Source organism: Macaca thibetana, chromosome 8, assembly GCF_024542745.1.
Source record: "Macaca thibetana thibetana isolate TM-01 chromosome 8, ASM2454274v1, whole genome shotgun sequence".
Classification (NCBI taxonomy): Eukaryota; Metazoa; Chordata; class Mammalia; order Primates; family Cercopithecidae; genus Macaca; species Macaca thibetana.
Window position 1 is genome coordinate 64,568,382 of NC_065585.1, and position 22,823 is coordinate 64,591,204.

The following is a 22,823-nucleotide window of genomic DNA, read 5'->3' on the forward strand; positions in this document are numbered from 1 at the left end:
TCTCTGTTATCTAAAATCATCTCCCTATCCCCAACATCCACTGACCTCAATCAAAAACCTCATCTTCTCAGTGACACTCTCCTACATGACAGACCACTGGTCATGACCTTTGGAACTGGAAAGAACCTTGGAGATTGTCTAGTCATGGTTGTCAACTTTACAGCAACGTAAGACTCTCCTTGAATGCCCGTTTTAAAAGCAGATTCAGGGACTTCAGCCTGAGCGATTCTGATTTCATAGTTCAGGAGTAGAGGCTAGATACATACATATTTTAAAAGCACCCACGAGCAATTCTTAGCAGCCAGATGACACATGGGAAACCCCTGAATTACTCTAAAGTCTTCCTTCTATAGGTAAGGAGACAGAGGGGAGAAGGTGTTACTTGCTCATGGTCATTGGAGATCTAGTTAATGTAATTGTCATCAGCACATTTCCACAGCTGTTCTTGGCATCCCTCCACTTATATTCTAAAAGAAGAGGAGTCAGCACATGGCTGCCTTCTTATGAAAAGCTGCTGCCCTTGCCCTAGGGGTGGGAGTGGGGCTTGGAAATTTGTGAAACAATGCTTGTGAAAAAAAAATGCTGGGTGTGGTGGTTCATGCCTGTAATCCCAGAACTTTGGGAGGTTGAGGCGGGCGGATCATGAGGTCAGGAGTTCAAGACCATACTGGCCAACATGGTGAAACCCTATCTCTACTAAAAATACAAAAAATACATATTATGTATAATATATATTATATATGTATTTATATATTATGTATAATATATATTATATATGTATTTATATATTATATAATATATTATATTTATTTTTATATATTATATTATATATATTTATATATATATTATATATATTAGCCAGTATGGTGGTAGGCACCTGGAATTCCAGCTACTCTGGAGGCTGAAGCAGGAGAATTGCTTGAACCCAGAAGGTAGAGGTTGCAGTGAACCAAGATCACACCACTGCCCTCCAGCCTGGGCAATAGAGTGAGACTCCATCTTAAAAAAAAAAAAAAAAAAAAAAAAAAAAGGCTCTACAAGCCATTGCTCTACAAAGTTGAGTAATCAAGTGTTGGCATCATCAAAAGCAACAACCTTAGAAGTATATATAGTGTTTTCATATGGTCCTCTATCAATATTGGTGGACAGAAAGTAGACAATGAATGAATAAACGAGTATATGGTAAATAAATGAATGAGTCAGTAAGTCCTGCCCAAATCAGGAGAGAAGAGGCCGAGACAGTGTCGTGACTGTCTCAGGGCAGGCACCTGAGAAAGTCCCCATGTGGGTGGTCTCTAATAGCCAAGGCCTTCTTCAGGCAGCAGGAGGAGGAAGAATTCACCTTTAGAAGAAGAAAAACTTCCATGGTGAGTGAGTACAGTTTTAGTGGTTTCTTCTCACACCATGTAATTAGGTGAAAAGTGCTTGCAGCTTTTAGTAGTTTAGGCTCAGTATTGGGTTATAATTTGCTTGTTCAGAAAAGAGTTTCTCTTCCTTTTCTTTGTCTTTTCGTTTTGTTTTGTTTTTCTTACCCTCATTTGAATTTGAGAGGTACCAGCGTGGGAGGTTTTCACTCTGCCTTTAACTGCTTGATTTCTGCTGATGAAGAGGTTACTTCAGTTTGTTTGGCTTCTTGATCTATGATATTATTCATCTGTAGTTTTGCTTCTAGTCAAAATGGAAAGCAACTGTAGCTTGTCATCCTTTAATGCCGGGAGCTGACAGGAAGCTGGGTTTTATTTGTTTTCCTCTTTGAAGTGATACAGCTGAGTGAGCAGACGTAAGAGTTTCATTTTAACCAGAAATTTTGCTTAACCTCCTAGAAACAGCTACTTCATTGAGGACCTGTGGCCCAGTGGACTTGTCTTCTGCAGAATTATCAGAGGAAAAGATGGAACGGTAATGAGGGATTCCAGAAAATTTTGGAAGAAACACAACATAACTCCAGAAATTCAATTTGGTCCCATACACACAAAACACAGCAGGCCTAACCAAAACATGCCCTGTGAGACATATATGGGGCCTGTGAGCTCCCTCATATTTTTCATTCTAATTTAGAGTCTCTACAACTATCAATGAAAGAGCCAACACTGGCAAAAATAAAGTACCCTCTCGGAGACTTTGTGAAGACTTTTGCAGGTGACATCACGTCCATCAAACGCCAGAAACTCAACATCTATGAGAACCACGTGGGAGACAGTGACCAAGCAGGATAGAGGGGGCTGCCACAAAATGAAAAGGGTAGGCCATAGCTTACCGCAATCTGTGTTTTTTATATAAAATCTTCATTTTTAATGCTGATTCCATTTTTTTCTAAGACTCGCGGATTATAACTGAAACTACATCTCTGAAGCCAAAGCCTTTTCATTCTGAAGTCTGGAGTCTAATCCACTCCATAAATAAATGAAATTCTGGGTTTCCTGGTTGATTTTCACATCCTACAGGATACATGTATGAAAACACTTTTGATACAGGGATTCTAATCTTTTATCCAGATTTCTATAGAGCCAGGTCATAAGAAATAAAAGAGATCTCTTGGGATAAAATGGGGAAAGAGGAAAAGTGCAAGTTGTCATTTGTGTGCTATACTAAGCTTAAAGAAGGACTGCAAAATTTCTATTGATGATGTTGACATAAAAAAAATGAATGCTAGGAAGGGTGACTTCTTCCTTCGTATTAAGCATCTCAAGAGGCTTTCTAAAATGCACACCTATAGCACCATCCCACTTCTTGCCCTTCAATAGCTCCCTAATGCTTTTAGAACCAAGTTCAGCCTCTTTAGCATGGTGTACCAGGCCCTTTGTGTACTAGCACTGCTGTCCCCGCTTACCTTTCCAGCCTCATCTGTGGTGCTCTTATTATTTTCTCTTATCTAATTGAGTTATAAATATATATAATATAACTCACATATAATAAAATGCACAAATCTTCAGTGTATAATTCAATGAGCTTTTTAAATGTGTGACCAACCTTCCAGTGGAGATACAGAACCTCACATCAGCCACAGTTTCCCATGAGTCCCCTTCTAGTTGAGGCCCACTCCACATGCTCTAACTTCCATTTCCATAGATTAGTTTTGCCTGTTCTTGAACTTCATATAGATGAAATCATACACTGTGCACCCCTTTGTACCTGGCTTTCATGTTATCCTGTGTATCAATGGTTCAGTTTTTTAATTGCTGAATAGTATCATGTTGTATATATGTCACCATTTGTTTAAAGATTTAAGCTTGTTTTCATGTTTGGCTATTACAAATAAAGCTGCTGGCTGCTGGGCGTGGTGGCTCACACCTGAATAATCCCAGCACTCTGGGAGGCTGAGGATCACCTGAAGTTGGGAGTTCGAGACCAGCCTGACCAACATGGAGAAACCCTGTGTCTACTAAAAAAATACAAAACTAGCCAGGCGTGGTGGCATATGCCTGTAATCCCAGCTACTTGGAAGGCTGAGCCAGGAGAATCGCTTGAACCCAGGAGGCAGACGTTGTGGTGAGCCGAGATCATGCCAGTACACTCCAGCTTGGGCAACAAGAGCAAAACTCCATCTCAAAAAAAATAAAAATAAAAAAAATAAAGCTGCTGACATTCTTATACAAGTCTTTTAGTCCATATTTGTTTCTATTTCCCTTGGGTAAATACCTAGGAACTGAATTTCTAGTGTAAAAAAATTTGCCAAATAGTTTACTTTGCCAAGTATTTGTACCATTTTACACCCATGAGCAATGTCTTTCTAAGAGTTCCAGTTATTCTACAACTTCGCCAGCATTTAGTGTTGTCACTTTAGTTATTCTTTTTTTTTTTTTGAGACAGAGTCTTGCTCTGTCACCCAGGCTGGAGTGCAATGGCATAATCTCGGCTCACTGCAAACTTCGCCTCCCGGGTTCAAGTGATTCTCCTGCCTCAGCCTCCCCAGTGGCTGGGACTACAGGCGTGCACCACCACACCTGGGTAATTTTTGTATTTTTAGTAGAGACGGGGTTTCACCATGTTGACCAAGCTGGTCTTGAACTCCTGACCTCAGGTGATCCACCTGCCTCGGCCTCCCAAACTGCTGGGATTACAGGCATGAGCCACCATGCCCAGCTGTCAGCTTAGTTATTCCAATAGGTGAGAAATGAAATCTCATTGTTTTTTCATTTTTCATCTCCCTGATGACTAATGATGTTGACCATGTTTTCATGTGCTTATTGACCATTTGTGTCTTCTTTTGTGAAGTTCTTATTCAAATCTTGCTCATTTATGTATTGGGTTGCTGATCTTTTTATTATCTGTAATTCTTTATCATGTTCTAGATACAAGAGTGGACAGTTTTTAATTGGTTGCCTTTTCATTTACTTAATGGTTTATTCCAATGAAAAAGATTTTAAAGTTTTAAATTTTGATAATGTTGGGAGGCCAAGGCAGGAGAATCGCTTGAGGCCACGAGTTTGAGACCAGCTTGGGCAACATAGTGAGACCCCATCTCTACCAAAAGAAAATAAAAATGCCTGTAATCCTAGCACTTTAGGATGCTCAGATGGGTGAATCGCTTGAGCCCAGGAGTTTGAGACCAACCTGGGCAACATGGCGAAACCCTGTCTCTTCAGAAAACACAAAAATTAACCAGTCATGGTGGTACACACCTGTAGTCCCAGCTACTCGGGAGGCTGAGGTGGGAGGATCACCTGAATCTGGGGAGGTCGAGACTGCAGTGAGCTGTGATCACACCACTGCACTCCAGCCTGGGGGACAGTGAGACCCTGTCTCAATAAATAAATAAATAAATATAAATAAAAATGAATTTTCATAATATTAACCAATTTTTCTTTGATATTTAGTACTTTTTTTGTACCTGTCTAAGAAATTTGCCCACCCAAGTTTGTAAAAATATTCTCCTATATTTTCTTCTGCAAACTTTAAAATGTTAGCTTTTATATTTAGGTCTAGGATCCATCTTGAGTTATTTTTAGTGCATGGTGTGACATAGGAACCAGGGTCCAATTTTTCCACACATATATTCAGTCACTCCAGCACCATTTGTTGAAAAGATTTTTCTTTTCCCATTCAATAGCTTTGGCACATCTATAAAAATCAATTGACTATGTATGTTTGGGTCTATTTCTAGACTCCATTCTGTTCCATTGATCTGCATATCTATCCTTGCCTATGCCAGTGTTGCACTGTCTTAACTACTGTAGCCTTGTATTAAATCTTGAAATACAATTGTGCAAGTCCTCTAACTTAGCATTTCATTTTCAAGTTTTGGTCACTTTACTTCTTTTGCATTTCTACTTAAATTTTAGAGCAAATTTGTCAATTTCTTCACTAAATCCTATTGGGATTATGATTGAGATTACGTAGATTCTGTGGATCAGTTTGGGGATAATTGACATTTTTAACCATATTGAGTCATTCAATTGAAAAACAAAGTTTATTTTTTCATTTATTTAGATCTTTAACATCTCTCAGTAAAGTTTTGTAGTTTTCAGTATACAGGTCTTGTCCATAGTTTGTTACGTTTCTCTTTAAATATGTAATATACTTTAATACCATTTTATAATTTAATGCTTTTATACATTTGATGTTGTTATAAATTAAATTTTAAAAATTTTCAATTTCCAGTTGTCCAAACTACTGTATAGAAACACAATTTATTTTTGCATATTGGTCTTATTTCCTGCAAACTCGCTAAAATTATTCGTTAGTTTTAATAGCTTTTGGTAAATTCCTTAGGCTAATCAGTGTGTGTGATCATATTATCTATGAATTAATAGCTTTTGGTAAATTCCTTAGGATAATCTGTGTATGTGTGATCATATTATCTGCACAAAGAGAGTTTTATTCCTTCCTCTTCAATATGTATTTATTTTATTTCTTTTTCTTGTATTATTGCACTTGCTAGGACATAATATTGAATAGAAGTGGTGAAACTGAACACCCTTGCCTTATTCCTAATCTTAGGGGGAAATAATTCAGTTTTTTAAAATATTAAGTATGATAGGAGTTAAGGATGTCCTTTATCAGATTAAGAAAATTCCCTTCTGTTCGTAGTTTGCTGAGAATTTTTACCTTGAATAGATGCTGAATTTTGTATCGTTTTTCTTTCTCTTTTTCTTTTTTTTTTGTTGAGACAGGGTTGCCCAGTCTGGAGTGCAGTGGCTGGATCTCTGCTCACTGCAACCTCCACCTCCCAGGTTCAAGCGATTCTCCTGCCTCAGCCTCCCAAGTAACTGCGATTACAGGCGCACGCCACCATGCCTGGCTAATTTTTGTATTTTCAGTAGAGATGGAGTTTCACCATGTTGGCCAAGCTGGTGTGAAACTCCTGGCCTTAACTGAGCCACCTACCTTGGCCTCCCAAAGTGCTGGGATTACAGATGTGAGCCACCACGCCCGGCCAGTTTTTCTTTTTTATTCTGTTAATATAGTAGACTATATTGACTTTCAAATGCAATTTTAATCTTAAATTTCTGTAGCAAACTCTACTTGGTCATAATGTCTTATCTTTTTTTATATATTTCAAAATTAGATTTACTACTATTTTGTTAAGAATTTTTACATCTAGGTTCACAGGGACTATAGGTTTATCATTTTCTTTTCTTGTAAATTCCATGGCTTTGCAGAGTAATGTTGACCTCATAAATTGAGTTGGTAAATGATTCCTCACCCACTATTTTTCTGAGAGTTTATGTGAACGGAGATAATTTTTCCCAAAATGATTGATAAAATTAACCAGAAACCACTGGGGCCTTGAGTTTGTTTTGCTTATTTAAATTTTTATTGCAATGAAATTCATGTGGGGAGGTTTTTAATAATAAATTACATTTCTTTGATAAGTATGTGTGTGTGTGTGTGTGTGTGTGTATTTTTTTTTTTTTTTTTGAGACGGAGTCTTGCTCTGTTGCCTAGGCTGGAGTGCACTGGCACAATCTCCACTCAATGCAGCTCTGCCTCCCGGGTTCACACCATCCTCCTGCCTCAGCCTCCTGAGTAGCTGGGACTACAGGCATCCGCCACCACGCCTGGCTAATTTTTTGTATTTTTAATAGAGACAGGGTTTCACTGTGTTAGCCAGGATGGTCTTGATCTCCTGACCTCGTGATCCGCCCACCTCAGCCTCCCAAAGAACTGGGATTACAGGCATGAACCACTGTGCCCTGCCAAATATAGAGATATTCTTATTTTTTTCATTTCTCCTGTGTCAGACTTCCTAAATTGTGTCTTTCAATGAATGTGTCCTTTCATCTAAACTGTTGATTTATTGGAACTGCAGTGATATTTCTTCCTGTATATCTGACATTGGCAATTTGTGTTCTCTCTTTTTTTTCTTGCTCAATCTTTCTAGGTATTTATGAATTTTATTAATCTTTTCAAAGAACGAACTTTTGGGTTCTTTTAATTTTTAAATTTTTTGCTTACTATTTATTTGGTTTCTGCTTTTATATTATTTCCTTTTTTCTACCTATCTTTCTTTTGTTTTCCTTGTTTCTTAAGGTGGAAACTCAGATCTATGATTTAAAGATTTTCTTCAAATACAAGCATTTCAAGCTACGCTTTTTTTTTTTTTTCTCCTAGGCAGAGTTTTACTGTCACCCAGCCTGGAGTGCAGTGGTGCAATCTTGACTCACTGCAATCTCTGCCTCCCAGGTTCGAGTGATTTTCCTGCCTCAGCTTCTGGAGTAGCTGGGATTACAGACACTCATCACCATGCCCAGCTAATTTTTGTATTTTTAGTAGAGATGGAGTTTCACCATGTTGGCCAGGCTGGTCTTGAACTCCTGGCCTCAAATGATCCTCCTGCCTCAGCCTCCCACAGTGGTGGAATTACAGGCGTGAGCCACTGCACTCGGGCTCTTTACTAATATTTTTGTTTATTGTTCTATCAATTGTGAGAGGGTGGTGGTAAAATCTCCAACTATCGCTGTTTAACTATATCTTCCTTTATGTATACTAAAAGTGTGTTATTAGGTGATACATAATTATTATTGTTAAAATGTGTTATTAGGTGATACATTTTATTGTTATGTCTTTCCCATAAATTGACTTTTTTTCATTTTGATATGACCTTTTTAATTTCTAGTGTTACTCTTTGTTTTTCAGTCTACTAAATTGGTAATCTTGTGGTTATGAAGATAACCACACTGACTTTCTTATGCTTACAGTTTGATGGAATACTTATTTTCATCCTTTTACTTTCAACCTATCTATGTCTTTAAAGTGCATCTTTCTTTTTTTTTTTTGAGATGGAGTCTGGCTCTGCTGCCCAGGCTGGAGTGCAGTGGCCGGATCTCGGCTCACTGCAAGCTCTGCCTCCTGGGTTCACACCATTCTCCTGCCTCAGCCTCCTGAGTAGCTGGGACTACAGGCGCCCGCCACCACGCCCTGCTAATTTTTTTTTTTTTTTTTTTGTATTTTTAGTAGAGATGGGGTTTCACCGGGTTAGCCAGGATGGTCTTGATCTCCTGACCTCGTGATCCGCCTCCCTCAGCCTCCCAAAGTGCTGGGATTGCAGGCATGAGCCACCACGCCTGGCCCCTAAAGTGCATCTTTTATAAACACCATATGGTTGGCTCTTTGGTTTTTAATACAATCTATATATATCTTTCTATTATTAGACTATTCCATCCATTTACAAAAATGTTATTGTTGATAAAGTTGAGTTTAGGTTTACAGTTTTGCCATTTAGTTTCTATTTATTCTATTTGATTTTGTTTCCCTGTTTCTCCTTTTCTGTCTTCTTGTGTGTTAATTGGTTAATTTTTAGCATTTCATTTCTCTATTGGCTTAATTATATCTGTTCATTTTTTAGTTGTTGGATTACAAGGTGCATCCTTACTTTATTAGAGTCTACGTTGAGTTAAAATTGTACTACTTCATGTAAAATATATGTTCCTTGAAACAGTTCAGTACCTTTCAAGCTCATCTTTGCACTAATTTGCATCTCTATAGGTTATTAATCTATATATGTTATGAACACGAAATAGCATTATAACTTTTGCTTTAAGCAATCATGTCTTGAAGAAATTGAGAGAGGAAAAAAATGACCTTTTAATTCACCCACATAATTACCATTTTTAGTGCTCTTAATTTCTTTCTGAGATCCAAATTTCCTTCTGATAACATTTTTCTCCAGCTTGAAGAGCTTCCTTAAGCATTCTTTTATAACACTAGTCTGAATTTGAGTGGTATTTATACATAGATTGGGGGGACCTCCTTCCTCTGTGTCTCCCTCATTTCTGAGATAAAATTGATAATTTCCAGCCACTCTAGCAGCTCTGAACCCTGTCCTCTGACACCTCAAGCCAATTAAGCTGACCTTTTGGTTGAATTGCTGTCATGCAGACTGGGAAGTGTCCTCAGTGAAAAAGCCACATAAACATGAGTTTCACATAGTATGGTTCCATCTTTCAGTGGTCTAACTCCTTTCAGTGTCAGCCCACTTTTACTTGCTGTCCAGTGCCTTCAAATAGTTGGCTTTTATATTTTGTTGAGAGTTTATAAATATTATTTGTGGTAGGGCTAGTTTAATGCAAGCTGCTCTGCCATTAGAGGAACCAGAATTTACCTTCCACTTCTTTTTTTTTTTTTTTGAGACAGAGTCTTGCTCTGTCGCCCAGGCTGGAGTGCAGTGGCCGGATCTCAGCTCACTGCAAGCTCGGCCTCCCGGGTTTACACCATTCTCCTGCCTCAGCCTCCCGAGTAGCTGGGACTACAGGCGCCCGCCACCTCGCCCGGCTAGTTTTCTGTATTCTTAGTAGAGACGGGGTTTCACCGGGTTAGCCAGGATGGTCTCGATCTCCTGACCTCGTGATCCGCCCGTCTCGGCCTCCCAAAGTGCTGGGATTACAGGCTTGAGCCACTACCTTCCACTTCTTACTCTCATAAGGGTTGGCAAACTTTTCCTGTAAAGGACCAGATAGTAAATATTTTAGGCTTTGCAGGCCAAAAGGTAAAATTGAAAATATTATGTGGATATTTATATAAGGAGAGAGAAAACACATTTTCACACAATTTTTATTGATCATTGGGTTTTTGTGTTATTGATTTCTGACAAGATCCTTATATATTATGGAGATTAGCTCTTTGTATGTGATACAAGTTGCAAATATTTTTTCCACCTTGTCATTTATCTTTTGGCTTTGTATATGTCTTTTTTGTGCCATGCAGACCTTTAAAATTTTTGTTATGAAGTCAAATGATCTGGTTTTTTTTCTCCCGTGACTTGTAGAGATTGAGTTACATGTAGCAAAATGATAGGGATATTCTTAGGCATTTATATATATTGTATTATTTGATGATTTTATTTGTATAATTTCAGCTAGGAATAATTTAACAAGATAAAATTATTACCATCCCATCAAGTGTTTTAAATGTATACAGTTAGCCTGAGTCAATCTATGGCTATCTAAGAATAGAAATTTATCCATGTTTATTAGTTTTATGGGTTCTTTAAAAAAAAAATTAAAATCTTTGCTTTTGTGTTTTCACAAACCCCGTGGATGATTCTTGCATACATCAAAATTAAAAACCACTTATTGGCCAGGCGGGGTGGCTCATGCCCGTAATCCCAATACTTTGGGAGGCCGAGGCTTACAGATTATTTGAGAGAGGAGTTCGAGACCAGCCTCACAACATGGTCAAGCCCTATCTCTACTAAAAATACAAAAATTAGCCAGCCATGGTGGTCCATGGCTGTAATCTCAGCTACTCGGGAGGCTGAGGCAAGAGAATCACTTGAACCCAGGAGACAGAGGTTGCAGTGAGCAGAGATCACATCACTGCACCCCAGCCTGGGTGATGGAGCAAGACTCTGTCTCAAAACAAAACAAAACAAAAAAAGAAAACCACTTATTCACCAGACCATCTCTTATCTCTCTCCCCATCTTATGACAGAAAGTCCCATTAAGCCTCAAAGAACCACTATTAGCACCTCTGTGGTCTTTGTATTTTCCTGTAAGAAGACCTGGTGCAGCATTAGGAAAAACCCCATTCTTAGGGTTTTTACTGGCAATGTCACTTAGACAAGGGATGTCATTTGTCTGGGGAACTGGATTGAGACTGTATAACTGGATATGTTTGAAACGCATCTTCATACTTACGATCTTGTGAGGTTATCTGACATATAAGAACTTTACTTCCTCTTCTGTACAATGATATTATGATACAAAGTGCATAGTAGAGTGCCCGACACACGTGAGCAGGCAATAAATGGCTGTTGGTGTGAGCAATGTGGGCCAGCAGTCGTGAAGCTGTCTTCCATCCCACACTGTAGCAGGAGAGGAGATAAACGCAGTTGGAAATAACAGGTGGCATCAGTGGAAAGGAAGCAGGCTGGCCAATCCCTAGGGCTCAGAGAAGAAAGGAAAGAGGCTTTTGGGAGCTGGCTGAAGCCCCGGAATGTCCTCCGGGTTTTGTACTGGCAAGAGGCCCAGGCCTCCCGCCGTTGCTCACCTACCAACTCCCTGGAATTTTAGAATTCAGGCACAAGATGATTTATATGGTTGCTTGAGAGAGGTGAATAATGAAGGGAGAAAGTGCCCATAAAAGGACCAATTTAGTACAACTTCTGGTTTTTCTTTCTTTGCTGGCAGAACTCTGCCAAGACCTCCATCCAAACTTGGCTGGCGGTTCCTTTGCACTGTGAACCAGAGCTGTCCGGCGGGCGAGGTCACAGCCGGTTATTATCCCCTCCCACACTGCTTATCAAGCTTGGCCCTTTTCTCCTCCAGTGTGAATGCTTGGGGCTCTTCGCTATGCAATGAAAATAAACAGCAATGTAAATGGTCTCCTGGCTATTTGATCCACACCAATACGGAAAACCTGCTTTACAAGCTTCCACTGAAACTTCTGGTAGAATAAGCAACTGATAATTCTACACCAAATGTCTGGCATTTAGCCAGAACCAACAACTGTTCCCTTTTTTGCAAGCCACATTCTGGTGACCATGGAGAGCCACAATAGATATTTTGATTCTAGAGTATTTTCTAAAGGAAGGTGAAATCACAGTGCCATTATGCAAAAGAACCATAGGTTTAGGATGAGGGGAAAATTAGCTTAAAGACTTTATCTCACTTCTAAAATCTTAGATTAAAATTTTTTTTTAACTTGAAAGAAATTGGTCGACTGCCAACAAAAAATTCTTTAAAAAAAAAAAAAAGAGACCGGGCGCGGTGGCTCAAGCCTGTAATCCCAGCACTTTGGGAGGCCGAGACGGGCGGATCACGAGGTCGGGAGATCGAGACCATCCTGGTTAACACGGTGAAACCCCGTCTATACTAAAAATACAGAAAAAAAACTAGCCGGGCGAGGTGGCGGGCGCCTGTAGTCCCAGCTACTCGGGAGGCTGAGGCAGGAGAATGGCGTGAACCCGGGAGGCGGAGCTTGCAGTGAGCTGAGATCCGGCCACTGCACTCCAGCCTGGGTGACAGAGCGAGACTCCGTCTCAAAAAAAAAAAAAAAAAAAAAAGCTCACCAAATTATTACTGTTTTTTCAAATTGCTGGTACACATTGCTGTTTGATTAGGGTTGCCAGATTTAGCAACTAAAAATACAGGATAGTCAGTTAAATTTGAATTTCCAATAAACAGTGAATAAATTTTTAGTATAATTATGTCCCAAATCTTGCATGTCCAAAATATTACAAGGTGGCATATTTATAATAAAAAAATTCATTGTTGGAAATTCAAATTTAAGTAGGTGTTGTGTATTTTATCTGGCTGCCTTAATTTAGATGCGTTTCACTATGATGCCAGGAAATATGAGAAGGGCAGATTAACATTTTGACATTTTGATGAGATAGTTAAACCTCTTTGCTGGATGAAAAGAGAATCTACAACCTTTTCTTTTTGCCATTTGCCCTCTAGTAAAATTAATTTTATATTTTCTACCCAGCTTCGGAGTTACAGTGTTCATTATTCTTTGAAAATATATGTGAGTGAAAGAATTAGTAAATACTACATGTCAAGGATTTTTCCAGCCACTTTAAATTTAATTTTATTTTTGGAGGCACAGTCTTGCTCTGTCGCCCAGGCTGGAGTGCAGTGGCACGATCATTGTAACCTCCACCTCCCGGTTCATGCCATTCTCCTGCCTCAGCCTCCGGAGTAGCGGGGACTACAGGTGAGCACCACCAAGCCCAACTAATTTTTATAAAAGGTATTTTAGATATTATATTTCTTAATAATCATTTTCCTGTATAATTTTAGTTTGAAAGTGCTCAGATGATAAAATTATTATTATCTCAATGGATCTTGGAAATATATAAAAAGTGACTAAGTCAATTTATATTAATAAAAAGTTACTGAACCCAAGATGAGTCAGGTACTGTATTAAACCACAGCGCTAAGGAAGGATAATATTTATTCATTTGTTTTAGGAAAAAATAATCTTCATCTCAAGCAATAATGCCCTTATTAGCAGTGAAACATATTAATTAAAGCTTGAGGAGAAAAGAATAAATGGATATTAACAAATTTGCTAGTTATTCTTTCTTGTGTATATAATTGTTTATTAAACAAATATTTTAAAATTATTTTTTGTTGACAAAAGGGTTTACATATTTATCATGTACACATGATGTTTCGAAATATGTATACATGGCAGAATGACTAAACCAAGCTAAATAACATATGCATAATTCCACACACTTATCATGTTTTGTGGTGAGAACACTAAAAATCTACTCCCTTAGATTTTCACTCAACAAACATTCATTGAATGGATACAAGTACTAGGCAAAGAGGCTGAGGCTACAGCCTGAACTCATGTTATTTTTGTTTTTCTTTTGGGTTTTTTTGAGACAGAGTCTCACTCTGTTGCCCAGGCTAGAGTGCAATGGCATGATCTTGGCTCACTGCAACTTCTGCCTCCAGGGTTCAAGCAATTCTCCTGCCTCAGCCTTCCCAGTTGCTGGGATTACAGGCATGCACCACCATACCCGGCTAATTTTTGTATTTTAGTAGAGATGGGGTTTCACCAGGTTGGCCAGGCTGGTCTCGAACTCCTGACCTCAAGTGATCTGCCTCCCTCAGCCTCCCAAAATGCTGCAATTACAGGCGTGAGCCACTGTGCCCGGCCATGAACTCATGTTGAGTAGGGTCCAGTGGGAGAGACACTTGCTATCACAGAGGATGAGTATGATCTTGATTGCAAATGTTCTCTTAGGGCACGAGCCCAATTATGCAGTCCAAAAAGAATCCCCACAGGCACTCAACAGCATGAGAATGCCTCAAAGTCTCTGTACACTCTGCACATGGATTCAGATGACTCTACCTGGACAATCTGGAAATCCGAAAGGATTATAATGGGAAGCAAGTAAATGGAATTCTGTATGAGTTGGAGTAAACATAATTTAGAGGAATTGCCTTAGTGAGTGGTGCCCGACTGCAATGTAGGGCCATATTGTACCAATTGGCCTGACAATATCATTGGTAGTTGGTAGGTGAGGTCTACTTGGGTATAATTTCAATTCTATTTTGCGAGTAGTCTATCATAGGCAGACAGGATACTCTATGGTGATAGGTATAATGTGATTGGTTTTCTCCATGAATAAATTTTATGAACATTCTTGTGAAAACTGCATTAGTTTTATATAGCATGCTTGACAAGAAACCACATTTTCGAAAGATGCAAATCTCAAATGTTTATTTGTGGTGAATACACACACACAAGCACACCCTTGCAGATAACCACAAATCTTTTCAAAGGTTCAATGCAGCTGGGACTAGCTCACACCTGCAATTGCTTAATACAGTGCAGTGGGGTCTTAAACTCAGCATTGACCTAATAACAGTGATTGGCATTCATCTTCTTAAGGTCAGCATTCTGTGGGTGCTGGAGATACTGAGTAAGACTGAAATCAGGCATGCGGCAGAAGAGAAATCATTGACACTATCCTCCATGTCATTTAAATTTTAAAAAACTTTTAACTTTAGATAATTGAGTTAAAGTGTTTGGAGGCATCATTTATTCAGATCCCACAATTACTTGATTTTTCCTCTTTCCACACTTTCTCTTTAAAGATAAAAATCTAAGAGTATGAGAATTTTATTATGGAGGACATTTCACATTTTAATCAGCCAGGGTGTCCACATGGTTAACTCTCCAATGAATTTACACATAATATTCAGCACTAATTCCCTCCGTTTTCTTCCATTTCACCTGGAGAGAGGGACACCTGGGACAAATTCCATGGAATATCTGGGTTGTCTCATGCCCACCCCCAATATATTTAGAAAGAGGAAGCATGGTTAAGTGAATAGTCTTGAAGACAAGAAGTCACCAAAGGCCAGCATGTAGAGCAGGCAATTCACATGCGGGAGGAAGAATTCCTACTAGTTCTGCTTTGATGATCAAGGAGGGTGAGATGAATTATAAACTTGGGGGCCAGTCCTTTGTATCCACCAGAGGCCTTCCATCTTTCTTAAACGTCTACAATGAATTCTACCCTAATTTGCTATACTTTTTTTTTCCTTTTTTTTTTTCTTTTTTGTGAGATGGAGTTGCTCTCTTGCTGACCAGCCTGGAGTGCAATGGCGCAATCTCGGCTCACCGCAACGTCTGCCTCCCAGGTTCAAGTGATTCTCCTACCTCAGCCTCCCAAGTAGATGGGATTACAGGCATGTACCACCACGCCTGACTAATTTTGTGTTTTTAGTAGATATAGGATTTCTCTGTGTTGGTCAGGCTGGTCTCGAACTCCAGACCTCAGGTGATCTGCCTGCCTCGGCCTCCCAAAGTACTGGGACTACAGGCATGAGCCACTGTGCCCAGCCTAATTTACTATACTTTGACTCAGTTGTCCAGTTCATGTAGAATGAGCTCAAACTTTGATATTTATTTCATCAATCTGGTTTTATTATAATTGAAGCCAAATATAACATAATAGATTTTATTACCATTCAATATTTTCACAGTCATCAACTTAAGGATAATTAGGAGCAAAATAATTACCAGACGTCCTACCACAGAGGAATTTGCTCTTTTCAGTCATCTATACAGAGCTTCAATTTAATTATTTACAAAGTAATTAATCTAGTTTGCAATTTTTTTCTGTCCCTTTTTAATTTAACTCAACAAACATTTATGGAGAGCCTGCTTTGTGCTAGGCACTGTGTGGCCGTAGTGTTCAAATACGTAAATTAGACTTACAGCCTGAGAATTCTGTGGCTTGCACCTGGTCCGTGTTCCTCATCTTACAGATGATGAAACTTCTTGATAAATTAGAAATTTCATACATAGAGAGGGAGTTACGATCAGGTTACCTATCCCAAATTACAACTTATCATTTACTCTCTTTCCTCTGTTTCAAAGTGCTATGTGTACTTATTTAATTATTTATTTATTAGAGTTGATCTCACTCTATTGCCCAGGCTGGACTGCAGTGGTGCAATGTCGGCTCACTACAGCCTCAGCCTCTCCAGCTCAAGTAGTCCTCCCACTTCAGCCTCTCCAGTAACTGAAACTACAAGTGTGCACCACCATGTCCAGGTAATTTTTTTATGATTTGCATGTTATATTAATGGTTTTAAATTTTAAATTTTAATTTTATTTACATTTTGTAGAGTCAGGGTTTCACCATGTTGCCCAGACTGGTCTCAAACTCCTGGGCTCAAGAAATCCACTTCAACCTCCTAAAGTGCTAGGATTACAGATGCGAGTTATCACAGCTAGCCTTATTTACTTTTTAATAATAAAGATGAGATCTCACTATGTTGTCCAGGCTAGTTGCAAACTCCTGGCCTCCAACAATCCTTTTGCCTCAGCCTCGCAATGTGCTGGGACTACAGGCGTGAGCCACTGTGCTGGGGGCCACTGTGTGGCCCTTGAATGGCAGTCTGACTTCATTCCAAAAGGAGGGGGAAAGGCTATCAAAGGGCTTTTCTTTAAAGATATTTGCAGATGAGTTTATCCTGCTGCTTAGTCGTCTCTAGGTCAGTCATCTCTGGGCTGCCCTATCCTCCTACCTCTTTTTTTTTTTTTTTTTTTTTTTTTTTTTTTTTTTTAGATAAGGTCTCACTCTGTAGCCCAGGCCAGAGTGCAGTAGCGTGATCATGGTTCACCCCAGCCTTAACCTCCCAGGCTCAGGTGATCCTCCCACCTCAGCCTTAACCTCCCAGGCTCAGGTGATCCTCATACCTCAGCCTCCCATGTAGCTGGGAGCACAGGTGTGTGCCACCACACCCAGCTAATTTTTGTATTTTTAGTAGAAATGGGATTTTGACACGTTACCCAGGCTGGTCTCAAACTCTAGGGCTCACGAGACCCACCTACCTCAGCCTTCCAAAGTGCTGGGATTATAGGCATGAGCCACCATGTCTGCCACCCCCAACCTCCTTTTTTACCAACCCCTTGTGGCTCAGCCTACAGGATTGCAGGTGTTTTTACTGTTGAAAAATAGTCGAACTCCAGGGGTTTTAAAGGGACAAGTAAAGCAACATTCACAACTGCTAAGACATTCAATTCTAGGTATATATTCCACAGCCAACTTCTTTTTCCCCATGAGAGTTCATAATTGCATCATGGGATACAATGAGAGCCAGGGAATTTTTGTCCATTTGAGCCTACTGAGAAACAGGTGAATATACAGTTGTGCTTTTAAATCATGTAAATAGAAGTTTGGAAGGACAGAGATCTTCACGTTATAAGCAATTGTCTGATTTTTGAGCTTATGGGCAAGTTTAATGTTTTTTCTTTGAGCTTTTGCTTATTTTGCTTTCCTTCTTTCTTTCTTTCTTTCTTTCTTTCTTTCTGTCTGTCTGTTTCTCTCTCTCTTTCTTTCTTTCTTTTGTCTTTTTTTTCTTCTTTCTTTTCTTTTTTTTTTTTTTTTTTTGAGACAGAGTTTCACTCTTGTTGCCCAGGCTGCAGTGCAATGGCATGATCTTGGCTCACTGCAACCTCCACCCCCCAAGTTCAAGTGATTCTCCTGCTTCAGCCTCCTGAGTAGCTGGGATTACAGGCATATGCCACCACACCCGGCTAATTTTTTGTAGTTTTAGTAGAGACAGGGTTTCACCATGTTGACCAGGCTGGTCTCAAACTCCTGACCTCAGGTGATTTGCCCACCTCGGCCTCCCAAAAGTGCTGGGATTACAGACATTAGCCACCATGCCTGGCCAAGCTTTTGCTTATTTCTATGATTATTTTCAATTTTTCAATGAATACATTAATCAGAAGCAAACTGTTTAAGTCTTTTTTTGTTTTTTTTTGACTGTTGCCCAGGTTGAAGTGCAGTGGCACAATCTTGGTTCACTGTAGCTCAAGCAATCCTCCTACCTCAGCCTCCCAAGTTGCTGGGACTACAGGCCTGTGCCACCATGCCTGGCTAATTTTTGTATTTTTTGTAGGGATGGGATTTCACCATGTTGCCCAGGCTGGTCTCGAGCTCCTGGGCTCAACCATCCATCCACCACAGCCTTCCAAAGTGCTGGGACTACAGGCATGAGCCACTCACAGCACCTAGCCCTTAAATTATGTTTAATATCTTATGTGGGTACAATAATAAATATGTCCTTTGTGCAATGTTTAGCACAAAGACAAAAACAACTTAAAGTGCTATCAAAAAAGTCAAAGACAGTGGAATACTGACTATGTCTCAAACTTATGGCTATTGATAAGGATTGGTTCAATCTATTAGAAGACTATGAGCCTGTAACAACAGATATTGTGTATCTGCACACATTTCATGGGGAAATGTCCATGATGAGTGTTTACAAACTTGATGTATACTATGAACCTATCTGCATTAGAAAGCATTTAATGTATATATGTATTAAGCTCTTAAAACAGTTTTGTTTTATCCTGAAGGTGGGATTATAAGTACAATAGGCCAGGCGCAGTGGCTCACGCCTGTAATCCCAGCACTTTGGGAGGCTGAGGTGGGAGAATCATGAGTCAGGATGTCGAGATCAGCCTGACCAACATGGTGAAACCCCGTCTCTACTAAAAATACAAAAATTAGCCAGGCGTGGTGGCGGGCGCCTGTAGTCCCAGCTACTCAGGAGGCTGAGGCAGGAGAATTGCTTGAGCCCGGGGAACAGATGTTGCGATGAGCCAAGATCGCACCACTGCACTCCAGCCTGGGCAACAGAGCGAGACTCCATCTCAAAAAAAAAAAAAAAAAAAGTGTAACATAGCTTTCCTACTTATATACTCTATAGTTTGTTAGGGCTTCATTAGCAAAACACCACTGACTAGTTAGGTGGCTTAAACAACATACATTTATTTCTCACAATTCTGGAGTCTAGAAATCTAAGATTAAGACATCAGCAGATTTGGATTTTTCAAAGTCCTTTCTCCTTGGCTTGCCCATTCTCCCTCTGCGTCCTCGCAAGGTCATCCCTCTTTCTGTGTGTTATCTGTGTCCTAATCTCCTCTTGTTGTAAGGACACCATTCAGATTGGATTAGGGTCCCCCCATGTGACCTCATTTTAATTTAATCACCTCTTTGAAGACCTTATCTCCAAGACAGTCACATTCTGAGGTCCTGGGTTTATGATTTCAACTAACTAACAAATTTGAAGGACACAATTTCTCTCATGACATAGAGCTTGGTATTTTCTTAATTTTTTTTCTGTGAACATTTATTAGTTTTATAACCAGCAAACAACAATACTTATTCAACTGGAGAATCATTCTTCAAATAAGTAAATATTGTATGTCTGTCTTCCAGGAGGAAATGGTACCTAGATGATGGCTTTTTTTTTTTTTTTTTTTTTTTTGAGACAGAGTCTCACTCTGTCACCCTGGCTGGAGTGCAATGGCACTATTTCGGCTCACTCCAACCTCTGCCTCCCAGGTTCAAGCGATTCTCCTGCCTCAGCCTTCCAAGTAGCTGGGATTACAGGCTCCCGCCACCACACCTAGCTAATATTTTGTATTTTTAGTAGAGACGGCATTCCAACATGTTGGCCAGGCTGGTCTCAACTCCTGACCTCAGGTGATCCACCCGCCTCAGCCTCCCAAAGTGCTGGGATTATAGGCGTGAGCCACCGGATGATGGCTCTTATCTGTGCTAGTATTTGCCTATGGTTCAGCTTATGATTTTATTTATTTAATTTTATAATTATTACTATTATACATGTTCTTTACATATAGATTCTTAAAGATTCATTTTTCCTAAATATTACATTCCAACATGACTATTGAAAGTGAATACAGATGAAATGGCATTGGCTAAATGGCCTTAGGAAAAGGGTATGACTTTCTTACCCTTGAGCTCATGACATCGTTAGGAGGATGATAAACTCACATCTATGATAAATTAAATTTGACTAAATCTGTTTTGTTTTGTTTTTGTTCTAGTAAAGACAAGGTTTTGCCATGTTGCCCAGGCTGGTCTCGAACACATGAGCTCAAACTATCCTCCTGCCTTGGCTTTCCAGTCCTGGGATTACAGGACTCAGTCACCACAATTGGCCTGAATCTATTTTAATGCCATTGATGAATATGAAAAAATAGATAAAATATTTGATTGTTAGACCTATAAACTGTAATCTTTCCTAAGTTTTATTATTGACGCAACCTGTATCCATTGGATAAATAGGAAAACTATTTCAGTGAACAGAGAAAGAAAAGCATAATTTCTTTTAAAATTTTGGACAAATCTACTGTAATAGATTTTGAATACTAAATTTTTCAGCATATAATCTCAATCTTTTATCCCATGATATTTATGGATATGTTTATACAAATTCAGCCCGATACAGTGAATGGGAAAAGAACAAGTTACAGATTTCATTCTCAACAAACTTGGAATCTAGTTGAGGAGGAATAGTTAACAAAAATAAAACTAACACAAGGCGTAAAGAAATAATTGCAAATTATGACTGGTGTAGTAGGCCTGAGGAAACATAAATCAATGTGGATTGAAATAACCTGGGTTCATATTGGGAGGGAGGTGTGACTACATCCAGGCTTGAGAAGAGGCAATAAACTGACAAAGGGATGAAGGTAGAACATCCCAGAAAAGATGAGAACATGGGGACGAGGGAAGGACAAGGAAAATGCCATGATGCACTTTGAGAACGACTAGTGAATCCACCTGATGGGACTGAAAGCATCTGAGAGTAAAACGTGGAAAACAAAGCTAAAGAAATGGTTAGTGCTACTAGATTATAGAGAATCATGACAGCCTGGGAGATAAGGTTGCAACTGATCCAACTGCAATTGGTAATTGGAGGTAATTGGAGCCATTTTTTATTTAGAAGTAGGGGAAAGATAATGCTATAGTTGGATGCCAGGCGGTGGTGCATGCCTGTAATCCCAGCACTTTGGGAGGCCAAGGCAGGTGGATCACTTCAGCTCAGGAGTTCGAGACCAGCGTGGGCAACATGTTGGCCAGGCATCGTGGTGCTCGCCTATAATTCCAGCTACTCCAGAGGCTGAGGTGGAAGAATGGCTTGAGCTTGGGAGGTTGAGGCTGGAGTGAGTCTTGATCATGCCACTGCACTCCAAGCCTGGGAGACGGAGTGAGGCCCTATCTCAAAAAACAAAACAAAACAAAAACCAGACAGGCAGGCACGGGGGCTCAGGCCTGTAATCCCAGCACTTTGGGAGGCCAAGGCAGATGGATCACCTGAGGTCAGGAGTTTGAGACCAGCCTGACCAACATGGTGAAACCCCATCTCTACTAAAAATACAAAAACTTAGTCGAGTGTGGTGGTGGGTGCCTGTAATCCTAGCTACTCAGGAGGCTGAGGCAGGAGAATTGCTTGAACCTGGGAGTTGAAGGTTGCAGTAACCTGAGATCTTGCCACTGCACTCCAGCCTGGGCAACAGAGTGAAACTCCATCTCAAAACAAACAAACAAACAAAAAACCAAAAAACCCTAAAACCTCACCTAAAAATAATTTTTTGCTCTGACTTCAGAGGATGTCCAGGTCCCTAATGGTAAGAGCTCTGATTACATAAGGAGTCTCCGCTACTTATGTATGAGTTATGAGAACTCTAGCTACTCATTCAGGGAGTCAATTTCATGAGAGGACGTGGATACCACCTTAGTCCCCATCCCAAACGACCCTTCACCCTCCTAGAGAGCATGGCACCTCTGTCAGCACCATGGGTAGTAATGTGGGTAACTCCTAGTGTAGGAAGACAATTCCTCATGCCAGAGAAGAGCTCCAGTCAGGGAGAGCTTCTCTTCATCTAAGTCGGCCATTCTCAACCCTAGTCACACCTTAGAATCACTTGAGGAACATGTAAAAATACACCACTGACTAGGCTCCACCCTATTTAACTCAAAGGATAAATGCTTGAGGGGATGGATACCCTATTCTCCAAGATGTGCTTATTTCACATTGCATGCCTGTATCAAAATATCTCATGTATCCCATGAATATGTACCCAAAAAAACGTTTTACATTTTTAAAATAAAATAAATTAAAAATTTTTAAAAATCAGGATCTCTGGGAGTTTGGCCCAAGAGTCTAAGCAATCAAGGTCTTTCATGCCTATATATCTACCTGGGAAAACAGAACCAACGCAGTAACTGAGCTGATACGGAATCTAAAAGACCCCAGTGTTCAGAACACTGGCACAGTAACTACTGCCTGGAAGCTTTCTTTGGTACCCCATCAGAGTTGCTTGTACTGGCACCATGACTCTTGTTGATTATTATATCCATGAATGACACTAGCCTACGTGACCTTGAGTTCTACAACTGTAATTTTTGCTAATTTGCTTGCCACTGCTAATGGCTAGACAACCACACGCGCGCGCACACACACACACACATTTTCACTCTCTTTCTCTCTCTCTTTCAACTGAGTTTTAAAGGAAACTATTGAATTAAACACTATTGGGTTTGTTTTTCCCTAATATGAACGTTTCTTTTGGATCTTATGTGT